This window comes from Phycodurus eques, chromosome 5 (genome assembly GCF_024500275.1).
Source record: "Phycodurus eques isolate BA_2022a chromosome 5, UOR_Pequ_1.1, whole genome shotgun sequence".
Lineage (NCBI taxonomy): Eukaryota > Metazoa > Chordata > Actinopteri > Syngnathiformes > Syngnathidae > Phycodurus > Phycodurus eques.
This window is the reverse complement of record NC_084529.1, coordinates 18,721,638-18,748,224: the sequence shown is the minus strand read 5'-3', so window position 1 is coordinate 18,748,224 and position 26,587 is coordinate 18,721,638. Positions and strand designations below refer to the sequence as shown.

The 26,587-nt window shown below is 39.4% G+C and overlaps 1 protein-coding gene across 3 annotated transcripts in view; it reads right to left on the bottom strand.

Annotated features, from left to right (window-relative positions):
- peak1 (pseudopodium-enriched atypical kinase 1) overlaps nt 1–24,144 on the bottom strand; it is a 65,634-nt gene extending 41,490 nt beyond the window's left edge. For all 3 annotated transcript variants that reach the window (XM_061677917.1, XM_061677919.1, XM_061677920.1), the window contains exon 1: nt 23,918–24,144. The gene's annotated coding sequence lies outside the window, so the exon portion shown is untranslated. The remainder of the gene's footprint in view (nt 1–23,917) is intronic.
- Nucleotides 24,145–26,587: the final 2,443 nt, after the last annotated feature.

Genomic DNA, 26,587 nt, shown 5'->3' with positions numbered 1-26,587 from the left:
TTGCTATTCTAGAATAAAACAGAAATGGTGCAGCTTAAGTGCAGTGAAGAACACATGCAAGCTCAAATTAACTGTCTCTGTAAAAAGATAAGACAATGAACAACAACATTTTTTTCTTTGAGGGTTACATTTAGTGTTCAGCAATATTGGGTCAAAATGAAAAGGCAGATTCTTTAGACATCGTAACTTCTAAAAAAAACATTAGAAAACATTCCAAGTAGATGCTGGAGAACAAAACGATCAACAGACAACACTAAATCTGACTTTTATAATACTTGCCCAGATGCATGGCATTACCAGAACTGGGCTGGATATACTGTAATCACAAAAATTGTGGCCTTTGCTGTGCCTCAATGAATCGCCCGGTGACTTAAAAAAATAAACCGCCACAATCTTTTTCAAGAACAGTTGCTGCCTGATATCAACATCTATGGTTTTACTGTAGATGTCTTTACCAGGGCTCACTATACCGCTAACTCCAAAGTTTGTCTGCTTAATTTGTCTGTCGTTTTCATTTCTCTCATTACTACAAACACAGAGTCATGTGCAAAGCTTTTAACTTTGAGATGAAGCCAGCAAAGCTAACAAATCTGTCCGTCTATCTAAACTCTGTTTATAGCATAGATATAGGAAGATACTGTATGCAAAGTTAAAAAGGAAATACTCCTTTAAAGAGGATTGTATAGGAAAACAAACTATAATAAGTAAAAGTACAATAATTGCACTAGTAATGAATTATTCATGTTCTGTTTGGGACTAAGATTTTAAATATAATCATAAACACTACATTTAAATGGTGGTAGTACAATTAATGCAATCGTTCTTAAATGTATATCAATCATATGGTTGTGGTAGTGTCATGGTCTGTGTTTTTGTTGACTTTGTTCTAATTAGATTTAGTTTGTTTCATGCTTTTGTCAAGGTTTCCTGTGTCACATGTTTATGTCATGTCTGTTCATAGTTTATTGTCTCCACCTGTTCTCGTCAGCCCTCTACCACGTGTCAACCAATCAGCTCCCTCCACCCACTAGTGTCTTGTCCAGGGTGTTCCTCGTTGTCTCGTCAATTTGTTTGTATTTAGTTGCAGTTGAAAATGCAGCCTGCCCAACCTTCAGAATGTGGACAGTATATTATCAAAGATTAAGCATGCCTGTGAAATACCTTGAGAAGTGTTGAGGAGTGCAAATCTGTGTGCATTTAGCATGATGTCATTATTGTGTGTCTCTGAGCCAGGGCGGAAAAAGCATCTGGGCTGTTCCGAGAGCTAAGGACTGGGATCATATTTAGACAGCATCAGATGCTATATTTAAATATGATTCTGCAACAACACAGGAAAGAGGTCATGCGTCCCCTGGAAACAAGTTACTATATCGCACAACACGTTCTTCACACATAGATCTCACAAAATTGTAATTTGTACCCCCAATCTGTGCTGGTGCTGTTTCATATAGAACGGCAACTTAATTCACCTTAATTCTGTATAGTTCACAATTTTTCGGCAGTTCCATTGTAAAACATCCCAAAATATCCTACTCAAATGTCCTACTTTTCAGTCCCTCGTTTTCGGGCTACAAGTTGTAGTGGTATGCTTTGCTATGGTTGTACAAGGTGGAGGAGGACAGAATTCAATGGAATTTAAGATTTGTGAGGATAAGCGGTAAAGAAAATGGATGGATGGATGGATGGATGGATGGATGGATGGATGGATGGTCCTCAGTTCAGTTTATTGCTCAGCAACATAATCCCTTAGCATTTATGCGCAAATTCATATAGGAATGTTTCCATCTCTCTTCAGTGCCGGTTAGCAGATCAACTCAAATGGCAAATGAGACTGATGAGTAATGAGAACATCTCCTTATTTTTGTGAAGAAGGTGGCTACTCGTGGGTGTGTTCTGCGGGATTCCGGTTGGTGCAAATTAGACCAACCCATCGAGAGAAACGCAAGTTGGTACAATGAGAGTTTCACAGACCAACCATTAAGATGGCCCTCCAGATAGGACGTGGAGGGATGTAACTCAATAGAGTGGCTTCCAGAAATCCCTGAGGATTAAGCACAGGCACCCTGGGGAAGCCTATAAATGTTTGAAAGGCCACATGTTATATTATATATATTATAACTCTGGGGTATGGAATATCTACGACCTGTTTTGGAGATAACTTTGAGGACATTTCATCAAAGAAAAGGGCTAAAATTGGGACACTTTAGACAGACAAATTTGGTGGTTCGTAGTGTACCTTCTTCCTTCTCACTGAAGCGACAGGTACAGGTTCAAACTGGCAACCAGACATAAGCTGGTTAGTGGTTTCACGGTATACCATCGTTTAAAAACTGCTAAAACTTCCCATCAGTGGTATGTATGCGTATAATTTATTTTAATTTAATCCATTCAATTGTAGAATATGCTTACGTTTAAGTTAGAAATAGTGCTTATGTTGCAATTTAAATATCGATTTTATTTAGTTATTGGTTTTATTGAGGTTATTTTTCAGGATTTTTTTTATTGAATTTTTATTTCATGCAATTGCAGTATATTCTCATGTTTAAGGTTAAACGTTTTGTAACCCATTGGTTACTAATTGGATTTTTCTCATACCTACTGTTGCTGACTATTATTCTATGTTTTAGTAATATCACTTCATTGAAACCTTTTCTAGCATTCACATACTACAAAATAAGTAAAAGTATGTATGATTCGTGCTCATTGTTCATATCGGATCAATATTGGTATCTGCCAATACGCAAGGCTGCAATTATCGGGATTGTATCTGAACAGAATCCTTCAGCTTATAAAGCTGTTTCTAGGATAGTTTCATATTTCTGACTGCTCATTGCCAAGAGCTAATAAAGATGATGAAAATGACAATGATAAACATTCAACTAATTTGCAACACACCTTGAAGTAAATACTAAACACAAAGGCATGCATGCCACTGCTTTGTGTTAGCCCCTTTGTTTATTATACGATCGGCTACATGGTGTCACGATGACACAATCCACATTTATCAGCTTCGCCACTTAGTCCTGTGCGGAGGTCACATGGAGCTGGAAGCTATCCCAGAAGACATTTGGCGAGGTCCACCTCAAACAGACTGCGAGACAACCACAAGGTTTACATGGAGAGACAGACAGCCATTTACATTTACAGATTACGTATCCACGATGGCAGTACTCCTAACCTTGAAAATGAAGTTAGGCATTTAATAAGACTATAAAGGGAAATGTTCTATTCATGGCCAGTCTTGATTATGAAACAAGGCACAAAAATCAGAAACCGGTAAAAAAAAAAAAATGTACGTTACATGTGTTTGCTCTAGTTATAATTAGCCTTTATGCCTCTTTTGCATTGAACAAGTCTGTCACATAAGTGTTTAATTACAGCCAAACTAATTAATATACATGAATATAAATTATTATTATTAATATATATTACTATATATTAATATACCTCCTTTTCTGCAACGCTTAGGCACAAGCATAATTCATGCTTAAACTGTCAGCAAATTGAAGTCTTGCATAAACTGATGAAATGCATTAGAAGGGGTTCAAGAATGCATATCCTGGATATCGAGAACATTCAGAAAATGTATAAACGCCTTTAATGGGTATGTGTATATTTTAAATATTTATACACTTTTTTTTTTTTCAAGAAATGCATAATCAAAAGGTATACTTCCAGGTAGTGTTGGGCGATATGGTAATATACAGAAAATCGAGGGGACGATAAAACAATGTCTGTCGTGCCAATTCTCTTCCATTGTTTCTATTGTCATTTATCCATTTTTCAAACAAAGATTTCCACAATGAACGCTGTAGGGCATAAAACAGTCATTAAAAAAATGCTGAGGCATTTTCTCTGCCTCGGGGAACGTTTGTTTTTTTATTTGTAAAGCTCAAAGGATGCACGGGCTACTTTTAATGTGGCGCAGCGCACTTATGTCAACTCCGCAAGGCAAGAAGGATGCGGAAGTGGCCATATTTAATAAGATGGCCCATATGGGGATAGATTCCCCCCCCCCCCATATCCCCTAACACTATCACCAGGCATCCGCCAACTGTTTAGCTTTTGTATGTACAAGGAAATTGAACTAATTTATTACCAAAAAAGCTAATGAATAACAATGGCATCAGTGATTTTTTGCTGCAGGTCATGTGTTGAAAATGAAAATTAAACAGGATTTAAAATATCACTGACGAGAGAGAACAAATCTGATTAACAAGCTTTCATGATAAAGTGTCTAAATTTTAAAAAGAGACTGAACACTATCAGTGAGATTTCACTTTCTCCATCATAAAATTGTTGGACCATTCTAAAGGCAACATTTCATTGTGCAATGTCTTTTAGATCATTTGCATATTTATTTCTATATTAATAAAATACACAAACTAAACCAAATATAGAAAGCATTTTCTGTGATCTCTGCGAGTGGCAGTCACGTGTCGGTGCAGGTGTTCTTTTGAGTATCCCCAGAGGGAAGGGGAGAAATACGCATGCCAAAGTAAATATGCATATGTGTATACGTGTTGTTTTCCATTTTCATCTGCGCTCCTCATTAGCCAAAACCAAATCTCGTACCAACAATATTGCGAATTAAAGCAGACTCCTTCGTCATGCTTGAATATCATATTTTCACTTAGATCTAAAAAGCTGCTGTCCGCTTAAGCAGGGCTAGATTCCGAGTCAGTCGAATCACTTTGGCGACCAAGTCTAGTGAGATACAAGTCATGCAGTGTCTTCTTGATTTGACAGTTCAAAAAACACTAACATCAGCAAGACTTAAGTGGAATAGCAATGACCTTATAGTGTGAGCACTCAAATTGTGACTCAGTTAATCTGTATTGTGAGCTCTACAATCATTGTTAACGTTCTGTTGCAGGCTAGTAATTCATATAGTGAGAGTTGAAATTTAAGACAAAAACCAACATGTGCCCACATAAGTAGCCCGTAGGCTTTTGTAAAAATAGCACACCAGTGATGGGAACATTGTGATTTCCTAGGAATGTTGTAGAAGTGATCATTTGTAAATGTAAAACCCTTGCTGAGACTTATAGAAATAATGTGTTGGATATTGATATTTATGTTTCCTCCATCCATCCATCCATCCATTTTCTACTGCTTATCCTAGGTCGGGTCGCGGGGGCAGTAGCTTTAGCAGGGACTTCCCTCTCCCCAGCCACTTCATCTGGCTCTTCCGGGGGGATCCCGAGGCGTTGACAGGCCAGCCGAGAGACGTAGTCTCTCCACCTTGTCCTGGGTCGTCCCCGGGGTCTCCTTCCGGTGGTCCAGAGTGTAAGAGAGTCCAACCCCTCTCAAGAGGACTGGTACCAGAGTCCAAGCTGTCTGTGGAGGCGATCCCGACTATATCGAGTCGGAACTTCTCGACATCGCACATGAGCTCGGCCTCCTTCCCTGCCAGAGAGGTGACATTCCACGTCCCTAGAGCCAGCTTCTGTAGCCGAGGATCGGATCGCCAAGGCCATCGCCCAGCTCACACTGGACCCGACCCCTATGGCACCTCCCACAGGTGGTGAGCCCATGGGAAGGGGGACCCAAGTTACCCTTTCGGGCTGTGCGCGGCCGGGCCCCATGGGTGCAGGGCCGGACACCAGGCGCTCGCCTTCGAGCCCCACCTCCAGGCCTGGCTCCAGAGGGGGGCCCATTTATGTTTCAGACCTTGTTAAATCATTGTTGGTAATTATTGATTGTGAGAAATCATTTTATAGATACAGTGGAACCTCGGTTTAACAGACTAATAGGGGTCAGGGGTCATCCGTTAAATCAGATTGTCCGTTAAACTGAAGCATGCTTTTTGTGGCCTAAAAACACCAGTACAGTACAAAATTATTGTTTTCTACTTTTTTTCTTGGTCTAAAAACACCCAGTACAGGACAAAATTATTGTAAATACAACACCTATTCCAATGAAGTTGGGACGTTGTGTTAAACATAAATAAAAACATAATACAATGATTTTCAAATCATGTTCAACCTATTAGAGCGTCAGCCTCACAGTTCTGAGGACCCGGGTTCAATCCCCGGCCCCGCCTGTGTGGAGTTTGCATGTTCTCCCCGTGCCTGCGCGGTTTCCTCCCATATCCCAAAAACATGCATTAATTGGAGACTCTAAATTGGCCGTAGGTGTGAATGTGAGTGCGGATGGTTGTTTGTTTGTATGTGCCCTGCGATTGGCTGGCAACCAGTTCAGGGTGTACCCGCCTCCTGCCCGATGACAGCTCGGATAGGCTCCAGCACACCCGCGACCCTAGTGAGGAGAAGCGGCTCAGGAAATGGATGGATGGATGGTTGTTCAACCTATATTTAATTGAATACCCTACAAAGACAAGAAATTTAATGTTCAAACTGATAAACTTGATTATTTTTAGCAAATAATCATTAACTTAGTATTTTATGGCTGCAACACATTCCCAAAAAGCTGGGACGGGTGGTAAAAAACACTGAGAATGTTGAGGAATGCTCATCAAACAACTGTTTGGCACATCCCACAGGTGAACAGGCTAATTGGGAGCAGGTGGGTGACATGATTGGGTATAAAAGGAGCTTCCCTGAACTGCTCAGTCATGCACAACCAAAGATGCGGCGAGGTTCACCTCTTTGTCCTTAAACTGTTCCACTATTTTCCCACGCACTTGTTCACAATGTTACTCAACGTACAATTGCAAGGAATTTACGGATATCATCATCTACGGTCCATAATATCATCAAAAGGTTCAGAGAATCTGGAGAAATCACTGCATGTAAGCGACAAGGCCGAAAACCAACAGTGAATGCCCGTGACCTTCGATCCCTCAGGCGGCACTGAATCAAAAATCGACATCAATGTGTAAAGGATATCACCACATGGGCTCAGGAACACTTCAGAAAACCAATGTCAGTAAATACAGTTTAGCGCTACATCCGTAAGTGCAATACGAAACTCTACTATGGAAAGCAAAAGCCATTTATCAACAAAACCCAGAAACGCCACCGGCTTCTCTGGTGCCGAGCTCAACTAAGATGGACTGATGAAAAGTGGAAAAGTGTTCTGTGGTCTGACGAGTCCACATTACAAATTGTTTTTGGAAATTGTGGACGTCGTGTCCTCCGGGCCAAAGAGGAAAAGAACCATCCGCATTGTTATGGACGCAAAATTCAAAAGCCAGCATCTGTGATGGTATGGGGCTGTGTTTGTGCCAATGACATGGGTAACTTACACTTCTGTGAAGATACCATTAATGCTGAAAGGTACATGCAGGTTTTGGAGAAAAGTATGCTGACATCCAAGCAACGTCTTTTTCATGGACGCCCCTGCTTATTTCAGCAAGACAATGCCAAATCACATTCTGCATGTGTTACAACAGCGTGGCTTCATAGTAAAAGAATGCGGGTACTAGACTGGCCTGCCTGCAGTCCAGACCCATCTCCCATTGAAAATGTGTGGCGCATTATGAAGCGTAAAATACGACAACGGAGACCCCGGACTGTTGAACAGCTGAACCTGTACATCAAGCAAGAATGAGAAAGAATTCCACCTACAAAGCTTCAACAATGAAGTGTCCTCAGTTCCCAAACATTTATTGAATGTTGTTAAAAGAAAAGGTGATGTAACACTGTGGTAAACATGACCCTGTCCCAGCTTTTTTGGAACGTGTTGCAGCCATAAAATTCTAAGTTAATGATTATTTGGTTTAAGTTTATCAGTTTGAACATTAAATATTTTGTCTTTGTAGTGTATTCGATTAAATATAGATTGAACATGATTTGCAAATCATTGTATTCTGTTTTTATTTATGTTTTAACACAACGTCCCAACTTCATTGGAATTGGGGTTGTATAAAAAAGGTTTAAAATGTTTGAAAAGTTTTAAAGTATATCCAAAGTTACCTAACTGTCATATAAAAGGGTTGATTTTGAGTTCCCACTGGACACTTTTCTGTCTTTTAAATCCAAAGTCCCTTAAATCAAGGTCCATTAGATTGAGGTTCCGCTGTATTGTCCTCACATAGATATTGAATATCATTATTAATAACAACAGAGGTGCAACAATTAATTATTAATCGACAACTACTCTATCAAATTGACAACTATTTTTGATGATTAATCCTTATTGTTTAACTTAAAACTGTTCAATTCCTCAGAATTTCAGCCTCTCAGCAATATTGTCCTTTCTATAGTCCTTTATGAAAGCAAACTGATTATTTTTGTGTTTCATTGAAATTGAAATAAGACATTTTTGCAAACATCTGCTTTTACTTTGGAAATCAATGATCAACATTTTTGCCCCAATTTTCGGACAGGTTACGGACCAAACCAGTAACTGAATCATAATTTATGTTTGTGCATTTTCTGCACCATCAATTTGAAATAATGTTCTGTTTTTAATAAAGGGATGGAAATTAAAACATTCTTTAATCAGAATCATCGATGAATAAAACAAATAATCCCAGATTCATCAATTATTAAAATAATCATAATTTGACCAAAATAGTCATTTCAGAAGTGTGTCGATAACTGGTAGCCCTTCGCAGTAATTAGTACGCAAGAAGTAGCTCTTACTTTCAAAAAGGTTAGTAGTCCTAAGTATATGGTGAACCAACCCTCTCTATTTGCGGGGGATAGGGACCGAGCTCTGTTACAAACAGCAAATATCTGCGAATAACTGAGGCCCACCCAAAAAGATTTGTAAATGTTGCGTTTTGTTGTGCTGTGGACATGTTTGCCTGCCTCGCGCATGTTGGTTTGTTGTTGGGTAGCCACTGTTCCTGTCAGTCAGTCCTCTGGATCCCCCATGCTGCCGGCTCCTCCCCCAACCTCACCCTCCTGTCAAGGCCTAGTGGCTGCATGCCAATCTCTGGGCAGGACACCCAACCTGCCACCACCACCACAACACCACCACTACACTGGAGCAGCGGCAGCCGATTCACCAAATCTGCAAAGCACGATTCTAAATAAAGTCAGACATTTATTCATGCTCAAAGTGCAACATGACATTTAACACCATTCTCAGACAGACACGTCATACTCATCATCTCATCCACAAGGCTCAATCGTTCTTCCAGCCTGATATAGCTGTGGTATGAGCCAGAGTGTCTGCCAAGGTCTGTTTGTTTTCTCGATATTTAGAACTTCATGTGATCCCAATCATGCCATACATCCATCAACATGCAGTTACACGACAGTGGAGTTTCTGTCGCACATGCACTTTTACTGTTAATGAGCTCAACCCGTGGATGGACTGAGTGTTGTGAGGCTAAAAGCAAGTTGTGTGAGCTAAACACGTAATTCCGGGAGGGTCCCTCGCTCAGCTTGGGATCTGAAACCTGGGTTGAGTCTGCACATTTAACTTTGAGCACCAGCAGCGTGATTGTTTGGTGCAACAGGCGCTTGCAGTGTCAAGAGAGGTCACGATGGGGGTTGTTTATTTACAAGCTGTAAAGGAAGCAAATGCTAAGATGCCTTTTCACTGAGAATGCTGTGTCATGTCTTAACAACTTTACAATCCAGACTGACAGTCTGCCGCTTACAGTAGGCTTAAGAGGAATTTAGATATGGCTGTATGATAAAAGGTCACATAGAATTAATACCAATGAATATCTATGATGCAAACAACTGAGCTGGTGACAACATTGCGCATCAGTCCAGCTTTACGTTGTAGTTTCATTGCAACATTAAATGTGATCTTTGCTTATAAATCACTAACAATTACCAAATACAATGTACCCTAATCTGATGATTATACAATTTATATGGTTTCTAACCACTGCATTACCCTCATCCAAATGATTTCCAAGTCTTTTAGTATTAACAAATTATACATATTCATAGCGCTGCCATTGGGCAACAGTACAACTAATGTTGACTTTTTATGTGATTACATTTTGCTTGTTGATGTGTAAAATGTGACATGAAAATAATTATGCCATTCAACAGAAGTCATCCATTTAGTTAGCGTTGGCTTTTTATACATTGATTGGCAGGCAGACCTGTTCATGACAGAATTAGGAGAGGATTAAAAATCATCATTGAAAAAGACAGAGGGTCTTAACTGAGGAATGAGCAATAATGCGCCACGGAGCTTTTCTAATTTCACATTTTTCGACGCCAATAGGCGAGTCATCATGACCTACTTTAGCGTTAAGAACACTGGAAGAGGACTTTGTGCATTTCCAGCGACAGGAGGAACGCTTAATATGTGCAGATTTGCAGAGAAGCACCCTAGCCGCCACCTACATTTTTCTCATCTGGAATCTTCCGCTTCTGTATCCCATCAAAATGCAAATGAATAAGCACACAGTTTATTCAGCACCTTTTTCACCAAAAGCAAACAAGAAATTCCAAAAGTACAATGTCCAGTTTCAACGGTTTTTAAAGGCGACGAAGCTTTGCGACTGAATAACACTGATACTCCAACAGAAATGTCCCAAACCTACAAGGTGTTAAAGGTGCAAGATGAAAGAGTTTAATAGACAGTGCCGTGAAAAAGTATTGCCCCCCCCTTCTAAAATCCTGATATTTTTGCATGTTTCCCCACTTTGTTTAAAATCATCAACCGAAAGAAAATATCAGACAAATATAACCCAAGTGAACTTAAAATGCAGTTTTTAAATGTTGATTTCTTTGATTAAGGAAAAAAAACTATTATTAAAAAAAACCTTACCTGGCCCGTGTGAAAAAGTCTGAATTTCTGTCGCTCTCGCCATAATGTCTAGCTTTTGACGATCTTTTTGTCTACTTTGTCAAGCAGCTTCCTATTTAAGTGATTTCTTGATTGAGAACAGGTGTGGCAGTATCAGGCCTGGGTGTGGCTAGAGAAACTGAACTCAGGTATTATAAACCACAGTTATGTTTTTTCAGGGCCATGTAGGTTTGGATGTTTTTCTCCTTTAATCATAAAAACTATTTAAAAACTGCATTTTGTGTTTATTTGTGTTGTCTTTGACTAATGTTTAAATTAGTTTGATAATGGGAAACATTTATGTGTGACAAACATGAAAGAAATAAGAAATCAGGAAGGGGGCAAACACCTTTTCAAACCACTGTAGCTAAATACAATTGCAGGGTTTCCTCTACGATAGCTCCAGCAGATGGATGTGATTGTATGCCACTTGATTCACCATAACCACAGTGGAATTTATTTGTATTTCACAGTGATTTGCTTTTTCCCCATTATCCGTCCACACCCAGATTTAAGCAGGGAAAATGCAGGACTATGGCACTGAGCCGAGAGGCTCTTTCAACAACCCCAATTCCAATGAAGTTGGGACGTTGTTATGTGTTAAACAAAGAAAAACAGAATAAAATGATTTGCAAATCATGTTCAACATTTTTTTTATTGAATACACTACAAAGACAAGATATTTAATGTTCAAACTGATTAACTTGATTGTTTTTAGCAAATACTCATTAACTTAGAATTTTATGGCTGCAACACGTTCCAAAAAAGCTGGGACAGGCGGCAAAAAAGACTGAGAAAGTTGAGGAATGCTCATCAAACACCTGTTTAGAACATCTCACAGGTGAACAGGCTAATTGGGAACAGGTGGGTGCCACAATTGGGTATAAAAGGAGCTTCCCTGAATTGCTCAGTCATTCACAAGCAAAGATGGGGCGAGGTTCACCTCTTTGTGAACAAGTGTGTGAGAAAATAGTCAAACAGTTTAAGGACAATGTTCCTCAACGTACAATTGCAAGGAATTTTGGGATTTCATCATCTACGGTCCATATCATCATCAAAAGGTTCAGAGAATCTGGAGACATCACTGCATCTAAGCGGCAAGGCCGAAAACCAACTTTGAATGCCCGTGACCTTCGATCCCTCAGGCGGCACTGCATCAAAAACCGACATCAATGGTAAACGATATCACCACATGGGCTCAGGAACACTTCAGAAAAACAATGTCAGTAAATACAGTTCAGCGCGACATCCGTAAGTGCAACTTGAAACTCTACTGTGCAAAGCAAAATCCATTTATCAACAACACCCAGAAATTCCTTCTCTGGGCCCGAGCTCATCTAAGATGGACTGATGCAAAGTGGAAAAGTGTTCTGTGGTCCGACGAGTCCACATTTCAAATTGTTTTTGGAAATTGTGGACGTCGTGAACCTCCGGGCCAAAGAGGAAAAGAACCGTCCGGATTGTTATGGATGCAAAGTTCAAAAGCCAGCATCTGTGATGGTGTGGGGCTGTGTTAGTGCCAATCGCATGGTTAACTTACACATCGGTGAAGGCACCATTAATGCTGATAACTACATACAGGTTTTGGAGAAAAGCATGCTGCCATCCAAGCAACGTCTTTTTCATGGACGCCCCTGCTTATTTCAGCAAGACAATGCCAAACCACATCTGCACGTATTACAACAGCGTGGCTTTGTAGTAAAAGAGTGCGGGTACTAGACTGGCCTGCTTGCAGTCCAGACCCATCTCCCAATGAAAATGTGTGGTGCATTATGAAGCGTAAAATACAACAACGGAGACCCCGGACTGTTGAACAGCTGAAGCTGTACATCACGCAAGAATGGGAAAGAATTCCACCTACAAAGCTTCAACAATGAAGTGTCCTCAGTTCCCACACATTTATTGAATGTTGTTAAAAGAAAAGGTGAAGTAACACAGTGGTAAACATGACCCTGTCCCAGCTTTTTTGGAACGTGTTGCAGCCATAAAATTCAAAGGTAATGATTATTTGCTAAAAACAATCAAGATATTTAATGTTCAAACTGATAAACTTGTCTTTGTAGTGTATTCAATTAAATATAGGTTGAACATGATTTCCAAATCATCGTATTGTTTTTATTTATGTTTAACACAACGTCCCAACTTCATTGGAATTGGGGCTGTAAATGAAACTGGACACCTAGTTCATCCAAGGACCTTGCTCTCCTGATCTTGGTCTTCTGTGGCTTCTCGTTGCCACCTCAGGCTGTATGGTGTGTTTGTTCTCAGATTGTGGGATGTATAAATAAGCTGGAATTGCAAAATGTCATTTAAAGATTTTAATATTTTATTTAGTCCCTCAAGCTTCTTTGTGAACTCCAGACACAACAAAACAAATACAATGGTGCCTTGATGTACGAGTTTAATTAGTTCTGTGACCATACTCGTATCTCAAATATCACATATTTAAATATAGATAATACAATATTTTTCCGTTCGAGGCCTCGTGTTCCTTCTGGTGTGTGCACCTTGGCCACCAGGGGGGCTGTATGATACAGTCTTACAGACACAAACAAAGTAGAATTTCACAACTAAGGAACTCAGTAAGTTGCAGTAATATTCGTCATTGTTCCCAGAGGATAATGAATATGCCTGTGAGTATTGCTATATATTCTCTCTACTTGTGTAGTTAACCTTTGTGTTAAAATAGCCGTTGGTTAAAGGTCACGGGTATGCTGGAGCCTATCCCAGCTAACTTCGGGCAAGGGGCGGGGTACACCCTGACCGGTTGCCGGCCAATCGCAGGACACATATCAACAAACAACCATTCAGACTCATATTCACAACTAGGGGCAATTTAGAGTCTTCAATTAACCTACGCGTTATTAAACCGCCACATTTATTTATTATTTATTTTTGTCCGTGTACGGCATTTTCCATTGCGTGCTAGCATTAAGCTAGCGCACGTTCAAAGTGTTGTCGGTGTTTAAAATACGCAACATATGTTTGGTCCAACGTAAACCTCAACTGGGAGTGGCTATAAACAACTATAGCTTTTTTTTTTTTTTTTAAGAAGCAGAATTGTTCATATCTACCAAATTGCTGCTTAATGTAAAAGTTGAGTTCGCTGCCACCATCAAGCGCTCATATCTAAATTTTTTGCTTGAAAATCAAAGGGAAAAAATGTGGCTACGCAACAGCTTGTATCTCGAAAAACGTGTAAGTCAGGTCACTCGTGACTAAGTCAAGATATAACTGAACAGTGGAACCCTTTAAGGGCCACTGATTGGTTCAGATTTACCAAATGTTTTTAGAAATAGCATTCATCCATTCTACTGTCATGATGGCAGTGCAAACTGAAGTTGTTTTTTAAACTTTAAAGGCATACTTTTCTGTAGAGATGTTGAATTCTGAATTGTACAACCACTGGAGCATTCAACACTGCTATCTTATCAAGGTATCGATCCCTCTTGAAGAATGAAGTACCTTGTCAGTAGGGCTCTTCACAAATGGGTGGTGACTCGAATCAGGGGGGAAGAAAAATAAATAAATAAAAAATGCTGAATCAGAATATTTGGATTCAAATCACAACAGATCAAAGCATAAATTACTACTGTATTCTGACAAGAGCGGCAATGCTGCCCCGCCACATTGACTTAAAAAAAAGCTCTTCACAGAGATCTCAGCAGCTGTACACATCCATTACCCTAGCCCAGAGCAGCTGTATGGATATTCATGGCAGCACAACAAAACCAAAGCTGAACAGGAGCCATCGCCGAGGTGGACAGCGACCACGGCAGAATGAATGGCAAAGGTTCATCCAATACACAGTTAGAGTTGACAAAAGGTAGCCAGCAGGCTAGGTAACCCACCAGCTAGCTTGAAAGGTTGGAGCTGATCTATGGCAAAAAGGATTTATTACACCGACAGGCACAAAAACAACCTACGTTTGGTCACGTTTATGGCGAGGGATCCTGGTTAAAATAAGTCATTTTAAACTAAAAGAAAAACTTTTCCGGAGGGAGACGTGAGAGCCAAAATATGACAGCGTATTCTTGTTTCCGGTTCAATAAATAGTTTTAAAATAATCAAATAGGATTTTTAATTTGTGGGACTGTTATTTTGAAATAGTACCGTAATTTCTCGTGTATAATGCGCATCAATGTATAATACGCACCCCCAAAGTTGACCTCAAAATTCTGGAAAACCCTTCTACCCATGTATAATGCATATTTACAATGCATGATTTTGCTTGTACCCATATGATCAAAACATGAATTATTATCTGTATTTTGTTGTTTTTTTCAAATAACTATTCTGAAGTTAGGCACTTTATTTGAACACATACTTTCTTTTTATTTACTTGCTCTTATTTTGAAATTCACAGCCCTACTTGTAGTTAGTAAATGAGAAAACACAGTTGTGTGTTTGATTACCCAGGCAGAATTTGTAAGATGGGCACAATTCTTTAAAGAAAGAAAGAGAAAACGCCTGGCAAAACAAATAAAATTGTATTTTAATGGGATTCAAATTAAACTGTCAAGCATTTCAGAAAAGCATTATCATTAAACAAAACATAACCATAAAGAAATAATGATGGTTGTTGTTCAGTCATCACTCATACTTACAAAACAATATTTCACAAATTCAGCCAGGGTATGTAAACTTATGAGCACAACTGTACATGTATGCAATCATAAGTACCACTGTCATCTTGGAATGAAAGTGTAAGCAACACAGCTTTTTCATAACCTCTAGGTGGCGGTGGCACATTGGAATGAAAGTGTACACCTTTCTCATAACCTCTGGGAGGCGGTGGCATATTGGAATGAAAGTGTACAGCTTTTTCATAACCTATAGATGGCGGCATACATTTATAAAATGTGAACATTTTTTAAATTTTCCCCAATACCTATGTATAATGCACGCTATTGATTTTTGACAATCTTTTGGGGGGGAAATGCACATTATACACAAGAAATTATGGTACAAGGAGTAACGATTCAATTCTGATTCGGAAGTCATTTAGATTTAGAGGGTGGCTCTGAGCCCTACTTATCAGCATCGTAGTTATTAACAAGGTTGAAAAAAAAAAACTGTGCCGACTCATTGGCACGAACCAACCCCAACAGAAATAGTGAACCGGGCACCATTCAAAGGCTGATAACATGGTCTCCTGCCGTGGGGACTTTGCCATCAGGTCATTAAAAACTCAGATATGGTAGATCATTCAATCTGCTTAGTCCCATTTTATCATCATTTCAACTTTGCCACAACTGCCAAAAGAGCCAACGTAATGTCTACCATTACCCTCATCAATCATTTCCCAAAGAGGCATTAACACAACATTACATTGCCTTTTACAAGCAATGTGGCGGGACGGGGGGACAGGGGACAGGTGACTGGACTGAAAATTCATCCACAATCACAGTTATCCAAAAGGCCTCTGGCAGAGGATCCACTTTTTTTTTTATAGATCCTAAAGGACAATGATGACGCCAGGCGCACTTTATTCATCCCAATGCCATTTTGGGTTCTCGTAACAAATACCTGAACTCTGCATGCCCTGTGAGAAGGACACACTTTTAAATCACACACTTTGATGAAAGGAAACATTTGACAAGTGACTGACGAGCAGCACAGCAGCTTTTAAACTTAAGTCAAATCATCAAAGCTAATTGCCCTCACAACACAGCACAGCTTAGCAACACAGCCTATTGAAATGGTGCACCAGAACTAGAGAGAGATAACTGAAACAAGACTACAATGTTCTAAAGAATAGACGAGAATATAGGGGGGGGAAATAAACAATTTTCATTTACTGTGGGTACAATGGCTAAGTATATTTCCATGGAGCATCTTGAGAAGCAAGCTCAGTTTTGTGCTTTTGCTTTGGTAGAAAACCTCCAAAATTAAAAGCCAGTCACATTTTTTTCATAGTTTGGTCGGGGGTGCGACTTATACTCCGGAGCAATTTATATGTGAAATTATTAGCACATTATTATATAAGTTCACGTTATTTTTCACACTGACAACCGCAAGAGGGCGCTCTAGGCCTGACGAAAGCGACGTAGAAGAGGAAGCGGCGCATCGTCTATCTCCGGAGTTGGCGGAGTTGTTTAGAAGTGACACCGAGGATGAAGATTTCATTGGATTTAGTGATTTGGAGTGACACTGATGGTTTGGTAAACTTGTTAGCATGTTCTTTATCCTATAGATATCTGAATAACTGTTAATATGTTACGTTAACATACCAGGCACATTCTCAGTTTGTTGTTTTTGCGTCATGTAACGTTAGCTGAATGTGTCGCGTTAGCATACCGTACACCTATTGAGCCTGTTGTTCTCTATTTTATTTTTATTTTAAATTGCCTTTCAAGATGAAATGTATGTTCTTGGTCTTGGAGTTTATCAAATACATTTCCCCCCAAAAATGCGATTTATACTCCAGTGCGACTTATATATGTTTCTTCCTTCTTTATTATGCATTTTTTGGCTGGTGCGACTTGTACTCCAGAGCGACTTATAGTCCAGAAAATACGGTAGATAAAGTAAAATTAATACTTTATTCTGTATGTATGTTTATTTTGGTCACACTTTATTTAAGCCACACCTTTAAACAAGCAAGAGAGTTCTCCAATTTCTTTGTACTGAACATTTTACTCACCTTTTCAAATTTTGATTGGAGACAAGTGGCCTATGAGTCCCATTAAATTGTGGATTTGTAATAACAGTAAATGAGATATTTTGGGACATTTTTAATAATGGCCAATTGTTCATTAATCGTACAATGGTGATGATTGTGTGGAATTTTGTTTTGTTAATCTTGACGCAATTGAGGCAAAATGTAGTGCAATAATTGGCGGCAACCAGCAGAGGCGCTGTTCATTAGTGTGTCAACTAGGTTGCTGTCTAAGGAGGACCACGATTGTCAGCGATGGGAGGTTGAGACATACACACGAAGACCTATGGTAATTCCTCCACGTATTATTTTATTGAATTACTTTAAAAAAAAAAAAAAACAACAAAAAACATCACGTGACTAAACCTTGAAAACAGGATAGCTGACTATGGTTTGACTACATGATTGTTTGAAGCCGAACTTGCAAACATTTTGTTTTGTTTATGGCTGGAGTCTTCACCCTAAAGTTAAATACATATATATCATTTATTTATACAAATATGATATACAGTATGTAAATAAGAACAAAGCCTCAACATTGAATATTGTAATCTTTGGGGTCTCTGTAGAGATAGATATCCTGTGCTAAAAAAAGACATTGTAGGCATTTAAAATAAAATATCATACTAATATCCCGGCACTGCGGAATTCCCTTACACACAGGTGTCTGCCGCCTTGCCTCTGCTACAGATTTTTTACTACATAATAAGGCCCGCCGGTCACCGAGCGACAGGATAAAACGGCACTAAACTGTAGCACAGCATGTGGTGTTATGCAACTAGTTTTCATGGGTGGTCGACAGTGGGAAACGAGTTTAATTAATTAATTAATTATGAATTACTTTTCCATGTACCAACCAAGATCAAGCCGACCGCCACCAAGGCGTACAATCAATCCATTTTCTATACCACTTATCCTCAGACATTCTTATGCTTGTACCGTATCTTGTTGTTCTATACTGTTGTGCACCAACAACACAACATCAGGCCAAAATCATGTTCAACTGCTAATTTAATTTTCTAAAAAAAAAAAAAAATGAAAATTTATTAAGCTGTTATTAATTAAAATGGTACAGACACGTTGCCGCCGCCAACTGTGCACAATAAAGTGCACTGGCTCCGACCCCAGAACAACACAAAAGGGTTTTAATACTTCAAAGGTCTAAGAGCCATGAGTGATGCAATAAAAAAAACTTAAAATAAAAAAAATCAATGAGCTCACTACAAAGTGTGAATATTAATCTTCACTCAAACTTATCTTTGTGGCTGACACACTTCCTTCTGAAACGAAGCATTACACTTTCAATTTTTAACGACACAGGTTTACTCAAATGTGCACACAAACAATTTTCACTCTATCGTCTAACAAACACCCAGACTTTCAATCTTGAGGCAACACAATGCCACCAGGCTCCAACAAAATAACGAAGGTGCATGAATCGGTAGATATGACACGCCCCTGCCAAAACCAGTTTTTTATTTTTTTTATTTTTTTTTTTTATAAAAGGAGGTTTATAACACAAATTCCTTTTTAGTGTAAAATACAAATGATGTAACACTGGGGCCACACGCCCCAGTGTTGCATCATTAAACTTGACTCAAATTACAAACCTTGTAAATAATTTTCAACAAACATAATTTAAGAGCAATTTCAGGCAAACAATGAGTTAGTTTTTCTTACCGCTCAGCTCTGCTCTAATCTTTTATTCATGTGCACAGGGACAACTGTGTGAGAGCCATATTAGGATAAATATGAACTGTTTACTGCTCCACATCTGACCAAGAATATCAGAGACTAAAATTTGCATCTGGAGGTGCACTGCAATAGACTTTCATTAGGCAATAAGGGTCTATACACAAAGCAATGGTGTCTCTTTAAAAAAGGAACAATTGTTCCTTTTCAGAGTGGAACCTCTGGAGTTGAAAAAATAACATTCTGTGACGCTGGTTAAATTCCAAGTACAGTAATCCCCCCCTCCATCACTGGGGTTACGTTCCAGACTACACCCGCAATAAGTAAAATCCACGAGATAGAAATACCCTATTTAAATACACCCTAGGCATGTGTTCTTAGCATTTACAGCACTGAATTTTTTTAAGGTTTTTAAAAACACTTAAAACAATACTAACACATTTAAAGACATACATTGGTAGTGCAACAGCAATGGATGACACAAAATTATGTATTAACAGTATAAAAGACAAGCACAGATATATATATATATATATTTTTTTTTAATTCGCGATATAGCACGACCGCAAAGTGTGAACTAGCGGGGTTCACTGCAACGAATTTTTGGAAATTACTTATCCCACTTAACTCCCGTGAATACTTTATTTTCTGATAGGACTTCTGATGGGGGCAGCACGGTGGAAGGGTGACCGACTGGTTAGTGCACATCTGCCTCACAGTTCTGAGGACCAGGGTTCAAATCCTGGCCCCGCCTCTGTGGAGTTTGCATGTTCTCCCCGTGCCTGTGTGGGTTTTCTCCAGGCACTCCGGTTTCCTCTCACATCCCAAAAACATGCGTGGTAGGTTGAGTGAAGATTCTGAATTGCCCGCAGTTGTGAATGTGAGTGCGAATGGTTGTTTATATGTCCCCTGCGAGATTGGCTGGTGACCAGTTCAGGGTGTGCCCTCCCCCCCCCCCCCCTCGCCCAAAGATAGCTGGGATAGGCTCCAGCACGCCCGCGACCCTAGTGAGGAGAAGCGGTACAGAAAATGGATGGATGCATGGACTACTGATGGGATTGTAGTTCTGTTAAGACAAAGAAAGTAAAGAGATGAGCGAGTAACACTACTGTCTTTTTTGTGTGTGTGAGAGTGAGTGTGTGACTATGCACCGTTTCACCTTTGGGTCACACCTGTTCCCAGGCTTAGTCCCTCAGGGCAACGGGGGGAGAGGTCAGGGGTTGTGGCATCACATGACTCTTGCCTCAAAGATTTGTTTCAGAGGTGACACAAACAAAACCACTTTGTCAAACAAGTAATTATTGACTGTTTGTGTCCCTAAATTATTGTCAGTGTCATCTTGTATATTAAGCCATCAAAAGATGTAATGTCACTGTATGCCAGTCATTTCCCCAACAAGTAGTCATTTGTACACCGGGTCCCTGGTTTATGACAGTGTCGCGTTCCTCGGGCTGCGACGTAACCTGAATTTGTACTTGCCGTAGTCTATCACCACTAACCTATCCTAATGGATTAGTAAAATTCGATTAACAGTTACTGACACTTCTTAGCAGACATCCTGAGTATGAGGTTGCGAGAGTGAAAGTGAAGCTAATATGCTTTGTTTACGCTTTCGATATTCCACATTTGTAGCGCTTCCTAGTGCAAGCAGCCCATTCTGTAATTAAGAAGGTAATAAATGTCATTTCTCATGTCTCCTTATGTAACTATTGCAACAGCATGTGAACGATAATGCAGCTGAGGGTCGATGGCAGGCAAATAAGAAGGTGTAGAGCAAACATGTGGCAGAGCCAAGTGAGCCACACATATCAAGTCATGAAATGCTGAAACCATTTAGACAAAATGCATGCCGCAAATGCATTGCTGTCACTCAAAGACGCCACAAATCAAATAAAACTCAAAGATCACCGCTGAGTACAATCTGGCAAGCGCTCGCCGCTAGGAATGTCGGTCATGTTCACATTGCAACAATCCAGGAAAACAATCCAAAAAGTGTTTACTTCACATTATTTGCAGAAGAGGGTTTGAAATGTCAACAACACGTCCACCTCTTGGTCCTCTTTACGTAGGTGAAGAGGTAACACTGCCAGATGCCTGTGCCTTTGTTGACACTGTCAGCTTTGAGGGGGAATCAAAAACTGAGTAAGAACAACTGCAGCCACATGTGAATGCACAAACATGTCATATTTCATGAGGCCACTGTCTGTTTCCAATGAACAGAGATTTAGAAAGCCACTGCAAACGTCACGAGACACTGAAAAATGATTCACTTCCCCAAACACATTATGCACTGAGGTCATGTCTACACAAACATAAATTTTTATGCGCAAACCACGTTTCTTCCAGATCTGATCCAGATTTACCAAGAAAATTTCCAGTTTTATATTGCTTGTTTAGTTACTTGTGATACACAAGTCTTATTTGATTTCAATGAAACTTCCCATGTGCACGCATGGTCAGATGCTGTCAAAGTCATAACTTCCATCCAGATTTAAAGACAAAAAAAATAAATAAAATCTAATTTGTTCATACGCTCATTATCTCCCACACAACTCATCCTATTTGAACATAAAGGTTCTGGATCAGAAACTATCATGCCAAACCAAGTTTAATTCAGTTTTGACATATTTAGACACATTTCTGCCAAATTACATCCAATTTAAACAAAATGTGCTACGTGTATGCAAGTTCATAAGCTTTAAAGTCAAACCACATACCATCTAGATCCAATTTAGATTTTATTTAATATGAAAAATCTAATTTGACATGTTCATACTGTGTCACATCTTAAATTTGAACAATGCTTCCTGGATCAGAAACAGTCGTGTCACAAGTAGTTCTATCTGTATTTGATTAATCTTGAACACGAAAGACTCCATTTTACGTTACTGATGTTGCTTTTTGTCTAAATCGGAGATAAATCAAATTTAGCAAACCCAATTTAGCATGTTCCAACAATCTCTGCCAAACAGGTCCAATTTGAGAACAATGCTGGGGTAAAATCTAAAACGGAGACATGCAGAGCACCTCTATTAGAAACTGCAATATACATGTGATGTGGCTGTGTTCAGAACTAACCAATCTCATTCAACTCACGTTAAATGGTAGTCAGCAGCACGCACCTGCCCCCATTTAAAGTGCCTCGGATTAACCCCAAATACATTTCTGATGTTCTAGTAGCCATTTCCTGACAATTTTTGAAGGTTTTGTGCTGACACTGAATGTTATTTGGAACTACTCATTATTCCCCCCACCTTGTCCAAGGCCCCAGGTTCCAGTGGAAGAAAAACAGTGTTTCAGAGATTTTTTATTTATTTATTTTTTTAAATGATTTGATGAAACCAAGGTTGACCTTTTCTGCCCAAATTCCAAAAGGTATGTTTGGCACAAACACAACAATGCTTATGACCAAAAGAATACCTTACCTACAGTGAAGAATGGTGGTGGCAGCATCATGCTTTGGGTTTGGTTTTCTTCAGCTGGAACTTGGACAGAACAAGGTGGAGGAAATTGTCCACAGTTTGAAATAGTCAGTGTTAGCACGAAACCTTCAGGCTTCTGCTAGGAAGGAAAAAAATGACTACTAGAACATCTGAACTTTATTTGGGATTAACCAGAGGCATTTGAAATTGTGGCAGGTTTGTGTTGACCTCCATTTAACATTAGTTTAAATGTGATTGATCAATTCTAAACACAGCTACATCCCCAGTAATAAAAGAGGGTGTGCACACCTGTGCCCCCATATCTCAGTTTATTTTTACTTCCCCTCTCAAAAATATTACAAGATGCCTTTTTAATTGAGTTGTATATATTATATGTCACATAAATGGTGAAAAAAAGGTTTGAAATTATTTCTCTTGGTCTCATTTTTGTATATCACAAAAACCTGCCATTTGCAGATGGGTGTGTAGAGTGGGTGTGTTATGTTTACTGTATGCCGTGGGCACAAATGAGAGGTTGTTTCTTTTTTTTTTTGCACACTTTATAACTATTTCGTGTCAAAATTTGCATTCTGTGTGCATATTATGTACATTATTGTGGCCATAATCTAATCATTTCATGTCTGTACAAACCTGTAATCACCTGTGAATCTGATCCATATTTGTTATTGATGTAGATAAGAGATTCAGATGTGTCATGTATATTTCAGAAAAATACCAGAATGTGTATTCACTCGAGTACTCACCGATACAGAGTAACCCAAACTACTGGATACATAAAATTTAAATTAATACAATAACAGATAATTGTGAACATACTTTATTTCCTACTCAGATGGTAATTCGCTGTTTCAAACCGCTGCAGTGTCGACCGGCAACTACTGTCAAGGAGGACTTACTCAATGTCAGATTTGGGGAGTTGTTTTGCCTTAAATATCAGTGGTTGCTATCAGCAGCCTTCAGCAGTAACCGATACCTTCGAATCAGGCCGGTATCGGCCACAAGAAACTAATTAAGGAAATATTCATCCTGATTCTATAATTCCAACTGGCAGCGAGGGAACAAATTGTTTGAAACAAAACTAAGACAAATGCTGACAGCCGAGGACCCCCCTCGGTGCCCTCTCAAAGAACCCTGGAAGCCCCAGGACCTCGGCTTGGACACCTTCGGCGCGTTGCAAGCCTAAGCTTTGAACTTGTGCTCAATTCAGCTTGAGTACAACTTTATGTCCACACGAAAAACAAAAACACGAGCCAGTCTGTATATTGGACCTCATGCGCGGAGAGACCGTGGAGTGGAAAAGGCACGTATCCTGAACCATTTTTTAGTCCACGCCAGGAATGTGGACATTTAATCGCACAGCCCCCTTCTGAAAAGTGGAAGTAAGAAGCCGGGGAAGAGGCGAAGCGACTTGTAGCTTTCTTCCTTTTTTTTTAAGCTAACTTTTTCTTACCTCTCTTCCTCGACGCTTAGCGGTTCTCGTCACGCAAAATACCCGCATGGGAAGGAGTCTATTTGTGGCCACAATCCGAGTGCGAAGAGCTCGGCCGGTGCCACTAACGCGAGTGGGCTTTTTTTTTTTTTTTTTCGTCCACGGATCCTCTGCTTGTGTCTCTCTCACTCTCGGTGCCTCTTCTGCGTGGCTTCGACAACTGCCGTTGCATCGCCGCCCCCCCTCAACCAGTCCGACGCGGGGGCGCGCGCACCGGGATCCTGGGCTGGCCATAGAGAGCCGCGTGAACGCGCAACTCACGGTTCCGTACGTCAAACTGCGTGGACGGCAGTCTTCTATAGTAAACAAATGACTTTTACTTTGTGTGTATTCCCCCCCCCCCCCCTCAAAAATAACGTTACATATGACCAGTATCACCATAAAAAAAAACATTAGCCAAACCAATCAATCAATACATAAATGGAAAAAAAAATACCCAGAATGCACTTCAGCCACTGACGTAAAAATCGACACAGGCATTTTACAAGACCTTGTGTACTTTTTAACAGGTGCATTGAGATAAGACTGATTGGATCCGTGACCACGTTAAAAGCAGTCCAATCGCAAATCATCTTTCCTCATTGAAATGAATGGAAATGCCATTAATCCGTTCCGCCCCAACACAATTTTTTTGAAAAATGTTTTTCAATAATAAGGAAAATCGTACATATGATACGTTCTAAAATATCATTCAATGTAAAAAGAATTAAACAGTTTGTGCATAATTCGTTTTGACTGTGCACCTTGGCCACCTGGGGGCAGTTTAACACAGACCTACAGATATCTTCACAACTAAAGTAGTAAGCTGCAGCAATATGTCACTTTTCGCAGAGATAAAGAAAATATGATCTGTCAACATGTGTTGCCCCACGCTTTGTGTTCAAATATAATGCCAAGACACCGTATCCTCACAAAACGCCAACAAGTTTGTTTTTCTACCCATTCCCTGAATCTAGTCTGCACATGTGCAGACAGTGGACGGAATAGTCCATTGCATGAGAAGGGAGGGGGGCATGTGGAACAATCAGGAAAAAGTAAGTGTTTTTAGGCACACATACACAATTTAGTCTAACATTATTATCAGAAACTACAGCAGGTAACACTGTTAGCTAACACTAATCTGCGCTAACACAGCAGCTACAAAAAAGCAAATTTTTCACAATGTCGTCGATTAAAATGGTATACACGTCACTGCCACCAGACGTGCACTTCAAAGTCTGCACTCACGCCAACCCCACTACCAGACAAATAGCCTTTAATACTTCACAAAAGCAAACAAATGTTCTTACGTCTTCACAAACACTTTATCAAACGTCTCAGAGTCATGAGTGATGCAACAGATAAAACGATGAGCTGACTAAGCAGTGTAATAGGCAGAAATGAATCAGCACCCATTTAAGCGATCCATTTTTAACAAAACAGTCTTATCCAAAATGTAACCTAACTATTTTACTAAAAACAACATCCACACCTTTAATCTTGAGGCGACATAATGCCAGACAGCTCCCACGGAGTGAGGAAGAGGCGGAGTTTTACAACACTTCTTAGACATACAGACATAATAATAATAATAGGTAGCAGTGTGGCGGGAGTGCAGAATCGTTCACTCACAACCAGGTTGTTTAATTTCACACTTGATAGGTGGGTAGGCACTCCAGAGAACCAACTATTTGAATATTAAATACTAAAAGGTACATTTTTCCATATTATATGTCCCCTTTAGGGCACTGGTGTTTGTCAAAGGCAAAGTGTGTCCTTTGTTCTAATTCAAACGTTGTCTTTCTAAAATTATAGGATGATGGGCACTAAAGGGGGAAAGTACCTTAAGGTGCTGTGGGAAATAACAGGAAAATTGTGGTTAAGGTCCATTCCATGTGTGAATAACAGTAAAAAACATAATTCTTGGGGCAGTCTTAAAAAAAACGTGTCGAACCTGAAGGCAGCACAGTTGGAGGAGGAAAAAGGAGGCGGGGCTTATAGCCAGAGCTAGACGTGGGAATGACTCAAGGTTTGTTTTTTTGTAAGCAAATTCCAATCATTATTTCCTCCTCCTCCTCTCTGCTCTGCTCCTCTCGCACAACAGAAGATTGATAATTCTTGTCAAATGCATGTTTTAATGATATTTCCAGAAAAGACTGAATATTCTGACTTTGGTGTGGCAACGTTCCAACAATTTTTTTTTGTATTCGATTTTTTACCCAAGTATTCCTTCATAATGTTTAAAGGATCCTGAGCTAATGGGGAAATGTAAAAAAACAAAAAGAAAAGAGTAATAATCATCGAATATACAAGATATCATTTTCAGATTTTTAAAAAATAAATTGTATTTGCTTTGGTTTTCTATAACTCTTATTTTATTAAATGACTAATTTTAACATGGAGAGCTCGATAAAATAGCATAGAAGCGGCAGACTGTTATGGACCCCTATTTGATGAACATTGTCAGATTATTTAATGTAATTTTATTAGATTTAATTATTTGTATGGTTGTCATATTTATATTGGAAATTGTATTATGGATTTAATTATCTTAAATTTTTGAAAGATTAAGCATTATCTGATTATTATCATTACTTTTTATAGATACAGCGGTGCCTTGAAATACTAGTTTAATTTGTTCCTTGACTACAC